Raw genomic sequence first — 11658 nt, 5'->3', positions numbered from 1 at the left:
ACCTAGGGCCACCGCAGAGGATGAGTGGGATTTGGGGCGCCTTGGGGGCTCAGTCAGAGGAGGCAATGCCTGCCGCCCTGGGGGGTGCCCAAGGCCCGAGGTGGTAGGACCCCGCTTGGTCCGCTCATCCCGGGGACTTGGGGAATATATTAAGATGGTCAGAACTGCCTCTGGGGAGTAGGGGGGGTGGCGAGCTCTCGAGATCCGGGCTGGGCCTGAGACCCTAAATCCTAGGGCTGAGGGAGCGCAATCTCAGAGAAGAGGGTCGCGCTGAGGCCGCATCTGAGCTCATTCATTCCTGGGCTCGGAAATTTTCATTCTATCGCAGGGGGAACCTCTTTGCCAATGAGCAGCGTTCAAGGGCTCATGGCTTAGAGGAGCAGCGACAAAGAATCTGGGAAAACCGGACTCTGCAGAAAGCTCGGTTACATTGACAAAATGAGGGTTTCCTGAAGGAGCCCGGTCTGCAGGGTGAAAGGGCCTTGAAGGACTCCAGAGGCACCTGGGTCGGAGGGGCAACAGATAACCAGTGCTCAGAGTCAGAAGGGGAAATGCAAGATAACCAGTCACCACAGGCCTGCAAGCAGGAAAGAGTCAGACATGCTTGCTGATGAAATTGACGTGTGCACAGAGAAAGAATTTAGAATCGCATCTCAGGGGGATTTAGCCAAGGCATATCATTTGGACCTTCCACATTCCGCCTCCCTACTCCCGCCCCCTTCCCCAATAGGCCAGCCCTTCCTCTGCAGTGTTCCAACCAAACACTTCCACAAGCTTTGGCAGCTGGAAGATCACACAGCACAAATATTAGCTTGCAAGATGTCTAAGTCAGTGATTTGGAATCAGGAATAACCTCTCAGCTCTTGTTCTTCCCACTGTCCTTTTAGAGGGTGCTGCTTGGCAAAGACCAGACAACCAAAGCTAAGCAAACTTTCCGAGCCTTTATCAGGCGTGAGCCCTTGGTGTACAAAGTGTCATTAATAGAGGAGCTGCTGATGTTACTGTAGATGAGGAAACAGTCTCAGCAGAACAACGGGACTTGTCTGACTAGTGCCCTGAATCTACGTGGGGCTCATTCTGTCACCTCTCTTGTGGTTTATCACTAAATTTGTTTCACGAGGATAGCAGTTATTTGCAATGCTCTAAGGAGAGGTCCCGAGCTCCTCCACCCTGTACTCCCATAGCAGGCACCTCCTGGAGCACCTCCTGGAGCACCTCCTCCAGACATAGACAGGCAATCAATAATTGCACATCAGAGTGTAAAATTAACAACCATGATAAGCCCAGGGCTCTAAAGGGCCAGAGAACCAGGTGGAAGCAACCAGGCCACTCCACGACAGCTTTCCTAGAGTAAGAATTAACAAGGAGGATGCGAGGGATGGGATATGCATGTGGACTTGTCGGTGTCTCCTGTGGGGGCTCCTGGGAACCTGCAGAAGACTTAACAGCTGGATAGTGACAACCTCCAGTGGTGTTTCCACCATCTCATGGCAGCTGTGCCACCATTGTCAGTTTCTACCTGGTTTTTGTATGAGACTGTACTAGATTTCCAAGGGTAAACTTGATTTGTCTATGTGTGTGTGTGTGTATGTTCCTCAGACTCCCCTTATTGGAAATCTAGAACCTTCAGTTCAGTTCAGTCGCTCAGTCGTGTCAGACTGTTTGCGACCCCATGAATCGCAGCACGCCAGGCCTCCCTGTCCATCACCAACTCCCGGAGTTCACTCAGACTCACGTCCATCGAGTCCGTGATGCCATCCAGCCATCTCATCCTCTGTCGTCCCCTTCTCCTCCTGCCCCCAATCCCTCCCAGCATCACAGTCTTTTCCAATGAGTCAACTCTTTGCATGAGGTGGCCAAAGTATTGGAGTTTCAGCTTTAGCATCATTCCTTCCAAAGAAATCCCAGGACTGATCTCCTTCAGAATGGACTGGTTGGATCTCCTTGCAGTCCAAGGGACTTTCAAGAGTCTTCTCCAACACCACAGTTCAAACGCATCAATTCTTCGGCGCTCAGCTTTCTTCACAGTCCAACTCTCACATCCATACATGACCACAGGAAAAACCATAGCCTTGACTAGACGGATCTTAGTCGGCAAAGTAATGTCTCTGCTTTTCAATGTGCCATCTAGGTTGGTCATAACTTTTCTTCCAAGGAGTAAGCATCTTTTAATTTCATGGCTGCAATCACCATCTGCAGTGATTTTGGAGCCCCCCAAAATAAAGTCTGACACTGTTTCCACTGTTTCCCCGTCTATTTCCCATGAAGTGATGGGACCGGATGCCAGGATCTTAGTTTTCTGAATGTTGAGCTTTGAACCAATCTTTTCACTCTCCTCTTTCACTTTCATCAAGAGGCTTTTGAATTCCTCTTCACTTTCTGCCATAAGGGTGGTGTCATCTGCATATCTGAGGTTATTGATATTTCTCCCAGCAATCTTGATTGCAGCTTGTGCTTCTTCCAGCCCAGCGTTTCTCATGAGGTACTCTGCATATAAGTTAAATAAGCAGGGTGACAATATACAGCTGACGTACTCCTTTTCATATTTGGAACCAGTCTGTTGTTCCATGTCCAGTTCTAACTTGCTTCCTGACCTACATACAGATTTCTCAAGAGGCAGGTCAGGTGGTCTGGTATTCCCATCTCTTTCAGAATTTTCCACAGTTTATTGTGATCCACACGGTCAAAGGCCTTGGCATAGTCAATAAAGCAGAAATAGATGTTTTTCTGGAACTCTTAGCTGGTGGTAAAGAACTCACCTGCCAATGCAGGAGACACAGCAGACAGGAGACTTGGCGTGCAGGATGCAAAAACCTTAGCTAACAGCACCATCTGGTGGACAGCAAAGGAACTTCTTGTCGCAGGCAGGTTCAGTTCTGCTCACTCTGCGGTGCTCTTCAGTTGTTTTAGTCCCTCAGTGCCCAACTCTTTGCAATCCCATGGACTGAAGCCGTTCAGGCTCCTCTGTCCATGGGATTTCCCAGGCAAGAATACTGCAATGGGTTGCCGTTTCCTTCTCCAAGGGATCTCCCAGACCCAAGGATCAAACCCGGGTCTCCTGTATTAGCAAGTGAGTTCTTTACCACGGAGTCAACCAGGGAAGCCCACTCTTTTCAGTGCTAGCCAGTGGTTTCTTAAAAGTTATGTCATTTATTCTCACAAGGATTGGTGGAGAATAACTTGGGCATTTCTACAGGGAGAACTTGGGAGTTTCAGTCGAAAACTTTAAAACCATGTGTCTCACCTGACCTGTAATTCCACTTGCAGAAATAGATCTAAGGTGGTAAGGATTGTGCTGAGTTTTGGCTACATGATTGTTTATTGTAGTTTTAAGAACAGAGTCGCCAACCATGGAAATAATCCAAACTTCCTGGGGACTTGCTTTGGTAAATGTTGCTACATCCGTGTGGTGGGATCCAGTGTAGCCATTAAAAACCCGGAGGTACACCTCTAAGTACAATGCGCTCTTGATATACAGATGAGTGAAACAATGGGGTGCAGCGTTCCAGAGATCTATCTGGTGGGCCCTGGGGGTGCTCTGGTGGAGCCCAGGTGTGTGCTGAGCTCTGGGAGAGCTGCCACATTTGGAGGAACAAGCAGTTTGATTCTCGGCTGCAGGATGCAATCTGGGCCCAAGGTCGCTGCCTCTTCTGCGGAGGAGCCTTTCCCAGGGCCTCTTAGAACAGGGAGTCTTGGCCTTGGAGAAGCTGAGCCCAGCGGGGACCTGTCCCCACACTTCAATGGGAGGAGCTGTGTCTCTGGGTCAGGGGTTGCACACTATGACCCCTTTGGGGAAGACTCTCCTGTCTGGGGGCTCTGCGGCTCTGGGTCCAGCCTTGGGAGAGAAAAACCCGTTACAGGAAGGGTAGGCTGGACATTGGGCCAGTGTAGGAGCTGCCTTGGAGATTTTCTGCCTGCTCTCTGAACTCTCTCCTGTTATTTCCAAACCTTCAGTGAATTTTCAGATTCCTCATGGCAAAATGTGGGCTTCAGAAAATGGGGAGGGGGTGGGGAAGCGAGTGAAGGTGGATAAGGGCACAAGCTCCAGTTATGAGACGGATAAGTCCCGGTGGGGGGCGCATCTAATGTACAGCCTGACAACCATAGTTAATAATGCCGCGCAGCATACTTGAAAGCTCCTCAGAGGGTAGATCTGAAAAGTTCTCATGACAAGAAAAAAGGTGGAGCTATGTGAGGTGGTGGACGAGAACTGAACTTACTGTGGTCGTCACATTGCAAAATAAGCACGTATCAAATCACTATGCAGTACGTCTGAAACGCACACCAGGTTATATGTCAATAAAACGGGGGGCAAAGAATATGCGAAGGCGATTTCACGGCAGCGGCTTGAAGGTCAGACCGCCTGAGTCCCCGCCTGGGCCCGCTGCGTACCTGCTGAAGGAACTTGGGCAGACCTACCCCACTCTGGGCCTCATTTTCACTTTCTGTAAAATGAAAATAATAGTACCTACTGCAAATGAACTAATATATGTGAAGTGCTCAGATCAGAGTCTATCCCAAAGGAACAACTCAAGCCCTAGTAGTAGCAGTAGTGCCTATAAAAGTGGCTGGAAAAATCAAAGAAATTTATACCAAAATGGTAACAGCAGCCACCTTCAGATGGCGGCGGGGCGGGGGGTGAACCTGCTGTTTGACCTCTTCTTCTTTCTATTTCTCTGTTGTTCCTAAACTATCCACAGTGGAACATTCTCTCTTTACATGGTGAATCTCGTTTAAGAGTTCGGTTTCAAATTCCCAACATTGAAAGAAAATTTAGTCACAAGCACAGAAGGAGCCTTGTAATTCAGCCTTCCTTTCCAAACCCAGCTGCACCCTTCTCTCCTGCCCTGGTTTGCGATCTTCCTCAGGGAACTCGCGAGCCTCTGTGAAGACGCCTTTCTGCCTGTCTGGCTTGGTCTCTGCCTATTTGTGGAGAGGGACAAACTCTGAAATTTTTCATCTTGGGAAAGAAACAGTTGGAGAGAGCTGAATGGCCTGAAAAAATCTTTAATCAGCAGAAGTGGAGTCAACATCAAGTGGCATTCCAAGCAAAAGTCGTCAGGAGGTGCGTTTCACTGGAAGCAAATCCTACTGTTTCTTTTTGGGGGGATGGCGAGTGCTGTGCCATGTGACTTGCAGATCTTAGTTTCCTGACCAGGGATCGAACCCAGGCCCCAGCAGTGAAAGCACGGAGTCTTAACCCCTGGGCAACCAGGGAATTCCTAAAGCCTGCTGTTTCTATGGATACATACAACCCACAAAACAGACACTGAGAGCAAGTGACTTTCTGCGGCACCTACAGACCCTGGGCTCTGACGGGCAGGGCATCCCCAGGGTCTAAGAGGTGCCCATGCCCCTGGGTTGCACTCAGGGCGCTCCTGCTTCGACAGCTGGTCCAGAATTGCACTTCCTCGCATGTGCGGATGGGCTGGTGGCCCAGGCTCCAGGGGATGCTCTGGGGGCGGGGGTGAGGGGTCAGCCTGAGCCTCTCCTTCCACATTTGCACCAGGGTCGGGGGAGTAATGGTGCTTCTTTCTCATGTTGTTTCAAGTTTAAATGAGACACGGCGTGTACAGCCTCTCAGCACGAGAGTTAGCAGCCTCCCTCTCTGACTAGGTTGACCTATATCATCCCTCTGTCTCGCTGGAAGCGACCACAGATGGTGGCAAGGAGGCAGAAGGCTGGGACACTGGTAAATGGATGGGTCTTTGCTTGCTGTTACAGTCTCAGACTTCTCACCACTCAGGATTTGTGGTTGTAATTCCTCTGCAGAACCCAAGGGTGATGGCCTGAATATGCATACTCCTACTAGGGCCTGGATCATTTTCTCAACTCACTCTTTTTCCTGGAAGAAAATGTACCCGATAAGCCCTTCACTGATGTGGAAACCACCCTGCCTTGTGCGGCTGCCCTGCTCTGTCCACAGTCGTGTGGGACTCAGGTTTGTGTCCTTTTCACGTAGCAAGTGTCTTTTCCTCTTCAGCAAACTCGTTCTTAAAAGTCATGCATTGGTGGCGCTCCTCTGTTAGCTTTTCCTGTCTGCACGTGTGAACTGCCCTCAGCAGGCTCAGAACTTCAGTTCTGTTTCCCCAACATGCGTGTGGCATCTCCGTCACATTGACTGTTGAGCCCAAACCAGGACTTGGAGATCTTTTGTGTCATTTAATTATTGCATCAGCCATAGCTTGACCCCGATTGTGGCTGGAGGAATAAGACACTGGCTTATTATAAGACACTGAGTGGTCAGCCAGGTTCAGACCCACTGTGGGCCTTTGATTGTAGCTGTGATGCTGTGACCTCCCACTCAGCCAACCAGGCCACCTGCCCTCTAGACTAGATTGATGGGTGTGACTTCTTCTGGCCACAAGTGACTGCTTTATTTTAATTCTCCTGGGGGCTCCTGAAAGTTTCATTTCTCTCATTGGAAACCCCCCATTCTTGTGGAGGGCAGGCTTTGTGACTTTCCCCACACAGGCTTTCCAACGCCCTCCAGCTGCTCAGCAAGGTTACCCAATTTTCTGAAGTTCACAGGGTGGACATGGTGATTGTCTGTAATTCTGAGTGGAACCAAGGCCTGGGGACTTCTGAGTAACGGTAGAAGCAAAGCTGGAGACCCTGAGGCTAGGTTTTCCATGGTGCTCTCCACTAAGTTAAAAAAAGAAAAATCAAGAGTTTGCCTGGCACCCAGGCTCTAGGCTTGTGGCAGCCACTGTGGAGGCTGACTGATGTGCTCAGAAGGCTGGCCCTGCTCGTTGAGGGGTCTAGAGAAGCAATACTGTGGTGGCAAACAGGGCTTGAGAGTTCAGGACTGGCCATCAGTGAATCGATGGATGGATAAATGCAGGCGGTCCATGCACGCAAGGGACTGTCCAGTTTAGCCATAAAAAGGAGTGAGGCACTGACCTACCACGATGTGGATGAACTGTGAAAACCCTCCGCTCAGTGCAATGACTGGATGCCTGGGAGTGTCTGGTATCATTTACATGAAATGACAAAGGATGTTGAAGCTGGAGAGATACCAAGTACGTTGGTGTTACCTGGGGCGGGAGAGGGGCATGGGAGTGAATGGCAGCAAGTTTGTGGTGATGAAACTTCTTGGAACCAGATCATGGTGAAGTTTGCACAACAGTATGAACACCCTAAATGCCACCAAACTGTTCCCTTTAAAATGGTTAATAGTTAAATTCATATTATGTGGCGGGGGTGTGTTTATGTTCTTAGTCGTGTCCAACTCTTTGAGACCCCAGGGACTGTAGCCCACAAGGCTCCTCTGTCTATGGGATCCTCTGGGCCACAGTACTGAACTGGGTTGCCATTTCCTTCTCCAGGGGTTCTTCCCAACCCAGGGATCGAACCCATGTCTCTTGTGTCTTCTGCATTGCAAGCAGATTCTTTAACACTATGCCACCTGGGAAGCCCATATTATGTGGATTTGTACCAAAAAAAAAAAACAAAAAAACATGCAGGCGTACAGTCAGAAGCCCTGGGTTCAAACCCCGACTCTGCGTCTAATGGAGAGGCTAATGGAGCTTCGGGGTGGGGGATGGGAAACGCAACTCCGCTTCCAGGATTCAGGGTCCCCATCCACGCAGGGTGCGGCATCACCTCTGGTCTCTGCAGGGTGAGTGAGGTAGCAGGTGAGGTGAAGCCCCCATGCCTGACAGAGCTGTGGCTGGTGGGCTGGTGTGAGGGTGAGACAGTGACCTTCCAGGGCCTGGGAACTGGCCGGCTAGGTGCCCCGATTCTGCCTCAACTTTCCAGGCAGAGCTCAGCTGGTGTCAGAAGAGACATATGGCCCACCCATGGCCACCGCATGATGAACTCTGGCCCCTGGTCAGGCCTGGCCGCCCGTCCGGGTCCTATCCCCACACATCTGGGTTTGCGATGCAGAGTCCTCCTCCTGGGCTTTGCTCCAGGTGCCTGGCTTGACCAGCAGAGGACTGGCCACTGGACTCTAGTCCGATTTCTTCACTTGGATAAAGTGCAGTCTACACTTCTGCTCCCCTCCTGCCCCCCCCCTCCTGGGGTGGGGGGCTCCTCTGGGATGTGCTGCTGCCCTGCCCACTGTTATAGCTGAAGAGTGTCCACCCCGAACAGGCTGCAGTCCTAACCCCAGAGCCTCAGAACCTGACCTCCTCTGGACGTAGGGCCACTGCAGGTAGAACTAGTTAGGAGGAGGTCGTCTCAGAGCAGGGTGACCCCTAACCCCGTACAACTGGAGTCCTCGTAAGAAACGGCCACGTGACGAAGGACATCGAGTGCTGGTGGAGGCAGAGGCTGGGCGGATGTGGCCACAAGCCGAGACCACCGGTGACACAGGAGCCGGAAGTGGCAGGAAGGACCCTCCCCTTCAGGCTGCAGGGGGCTCGGCCCTGACGTCGGACTGAAAGCCTCCAGACCCCGAGAGGACAAACTTCAGGTGTTTAAAGCCTCCGGGTTGTGGCACATAGTCTCAGTGGCCCCAAACCACTGTGAGATGTTATAAAAGGTGGAGCTCCTCCGTGTGGGGCCCCCTTGGGTCTTGCTGTTTCGTTAGTCTGTGCAGGCACAGGGAAGGCCCACCTGGCTGGTGCACTGTGTCCCCTGCCAGCCTCTCCCTCAACACCAACACCAGCTCCGTGGGCAGCCCAGCCTTTCCTGAGAGAGGGAGGGGACGGGGCCCAGAACCGCAGCAGCTGGGAAAAGTGCCCTGGAGAACCAGCTGCTGCCTGGAAGGAAGGAGAACAGGTGAGTCGCTGTCCTGCCGGGACTCCCACTAGGGTCCTGTAGACACTGATGCGAGCCTGCAGGTCATCGGGACCCAGTGTCCCCTCTCTCCTCGGACTGGCCACCTCGGGGACATCTGGAGTGAAGCGTGGAGGATGAGGTGGTTCACAGCGCTAAGCCAACTCCCTGTGGCCAGTCCGGGCAGGTAGGAAGGACTCTGGCATGATCTCTCCTGGTCTGTCCATGATTCCATCCCGAGTGGACACGGTGACAGGAAGGCCTCCGGCGTCTCTGTTGCTCACACCCATGTGACTGGACAGCTCCCTTGGGAGATCCCAGATGCCCCAGGATGAGACCCTCCTCCCTGCGTACAATTGCTAAGCAGTCCATTTTGGGGGCATCACCCATGTCGCCCCAAAGCACTTGGGCTCCCGTGTGGCCCGTGGGGCTGCCCTGCTGGTTGAGAGCCTGAGACTCTTCCTCCACTCAGCGTATGCCCCTGCTTTAGGTTTTGCCCCTTTTAGGTTCTAGAAACTGCGTGGGTAATGGAGAAACAAGACGGCTAAGACTAAATGCACAGCTCTTGAAACTTAAAATGACCACAAAGAGACTTCCCTGATGGGCCAGTGGTTAAGACTCCATGTTTCCACTGCAGGGGACAGCATGCCACATGTGTGGCAGAAAGAAAGAAAGAAAACAAGCAAGAATTCAAGAGCTGCAGGGAGTGGGAGATTTGTAGCCTTGATCAGCTTTCTCCTTCACCTCCCAAGAGCCTCTCCACCTTGGCCTCCGAGTTCAGCTGAGAGCAACTCCATCCTCCAAGCTGTTTGCACCAAGGCCCTTGGCCTTATTCTTTTTTCTTTTTTTTAAGATGCTATTTATTTTATTTTTATTTTTGATTGTGCTGGATCTTAATTGCTTGCAGGCTTCTCATTGTGGTGGCCTCTCTTGTTGGAGACACGGACCGTAGTGTCCTCAGGATCGGTAGATGTGGTGCCCGGGCCTAGTTGCCCTGTGACAAGTGAGGTCTTCCCAGACCATGGATAGAACCCATGTCCCTTTCATCGGCAGACAGCTTCTCATCCACTGGACCAGCAGGGAAGTCCCCTTGGCCTTATCTTTGATGCCCTGCTTTCTCTCGCACCCCCAGCTGGTAGGGCTGGAGATCACGACACAAGTGTGTCCTGCACCTGGCAGTTCTCACTCCGCCTTCGGGGGGCTTTCCACCTGGGGTTTGTCTGTCACCCTGCATCTCCCCTCTTGGAGAAGCTGGGTGAGATGTGTATGTGCCCCGTAGCTGTCCTCACGCCTCTCAGAGCAAAGCGCCTCATCCCTGCATGTGGCCTGTCTGGTCAGTCTCTGACCTCTCCTGCCACTGTGACCCTCACACACTGCATCTTGGCCACGCTGGCCTCTGCTGCTCCTGAAATTTCGAGAACCATCCTGGTATCTGCATGGCCCACCCCCTCACCTCGTGCAAGTCTTTGCTCGGTTGTCAGCTTCTCAGTGAAACCCACCCTGACTGGGTACTGGGCTTCCTGCCCCACGGTGCTTTTCCCGGAGCCCTGGCCACCTGTCGCTTTGCCCCCACCGGGCCCGCCCCACCCATCATCTCTGGACCGTCTCCCCAGCTGATGCAGACACCACGGGGGCTGGGGTCTCGGCTCGTCATCTCGTCACCCACATTCCCCGTCTTGCCCGCTAATGGGTACACGCGGCCAGGGGGTGTCCGATAAACAGTGGTGTCAGACTGGAGTGGAGCTGTGTGTCATTACAAAACTATGAAATGAGGCAGAGACCGTGGCAAGTGGAGCCTGAGTGTCAGGCCTGTTTCTGATGTTCACACTTTTGATTTGTGTTTGTGTGTTCAGGGAGCTAGCGCACCTGGAGGGTGGCCCCCTCTGGATTTCCAGAGTTCAGTAAAAAGGATCAGATGGTTTAGCTTTGCTTAAAAATAATTTCCCTATTTCAATTCCAGTAAGATAAAACAAACTCACTGACTGACAGAGGAAATTCTGACAGAATAATCTCAACACTGAAAAAATATACAGCTTTTATCTTCAATGCAGTGGTTAGTGAATATATCTTAAGGACGGCGGAAACAGAAGACTTTTCTTTCCTGTTGACACACGTTTGAACTTTTCCACAGACGCAAGAGCTGGGCGTTTCTACTGCAGAACCCCCAAGGTGTGACCCAACCTGTGGGTAAGGGAACCTGAGCCAGGCTGTCTCTCACGATGAAACTGCCCCAGACTGAGCCCGCACCCCCCACGCTGGGCTGAGCAGGGCTGGAGTCCAGGCGGCTCTTGTGATCCTATCGCTTCTGGAGGGACCTGTGCTCTTTGTCCCCATGGTTTTCAGAGCTGCTCACTTGGGCTACCTGGCCCTTCCTCCCAGCTCCATCACAGAGGCTGAGGGGACAGCGCCACACACTCCAGGGCGGGGACGGCAGGGCAGAGCAGTGGAGGCAGATTTCGGGGGCTTGAAGTTAAATTCTGCATTTCAGAACCCTCTGGGAGGATGTTGTTAATTCCTCTACACGATGCCTCCTGTTGTGAGGGCTGAGCAGTGTGGCTGCTCCCTGCCTCTCCATGGTGAACCAGGCACGCTCTACACCTGCCCCACACCTGCCCCATGTCTGTCCCACACCTGCCCCGTGCCTACCCCAAACCTGTGCTGTATCTGCCCACACCTGCCCCACGCCTGCCCCAAACCTGTGCTGTATCTGCCCACACCTGCCCCGCGCCTGCCCCAAACCTGTGCCGTATCTGCCCACTCCTGCCCCATGTCTGCTCCACAACTGTCCCATGTCTGCCCTACGCCTGCCCCATACCTGTGCTGTATCTGTCCACACCTGTCCCACGTCTGCCCCACACCTGCCCCGTGCCTGCCCCAAACCTGTGCTGTATCTGCCCACACTTGTCCCACATCTGCCCCAAGCCTGCCACACAC

This window comes from Oryx dammah, unplaced genomic scaffold, assembly GCF_014754425.2.
Source record: "Oryx dammah isolate SB20612 unplaced genomic scaffold, SCBI_Odam_1.1 HiC_scaffold_13, whole genome shotgun sequence".
Classification (NCBI taxonomy): Eukaryota; Metazoa; Chordata; class Mammalia; order Artiodactyla; family Bovidae; genus Oryx; species Oryx dammah.
Note: the sequence above shows the minus strand (reverse complement) of the source record.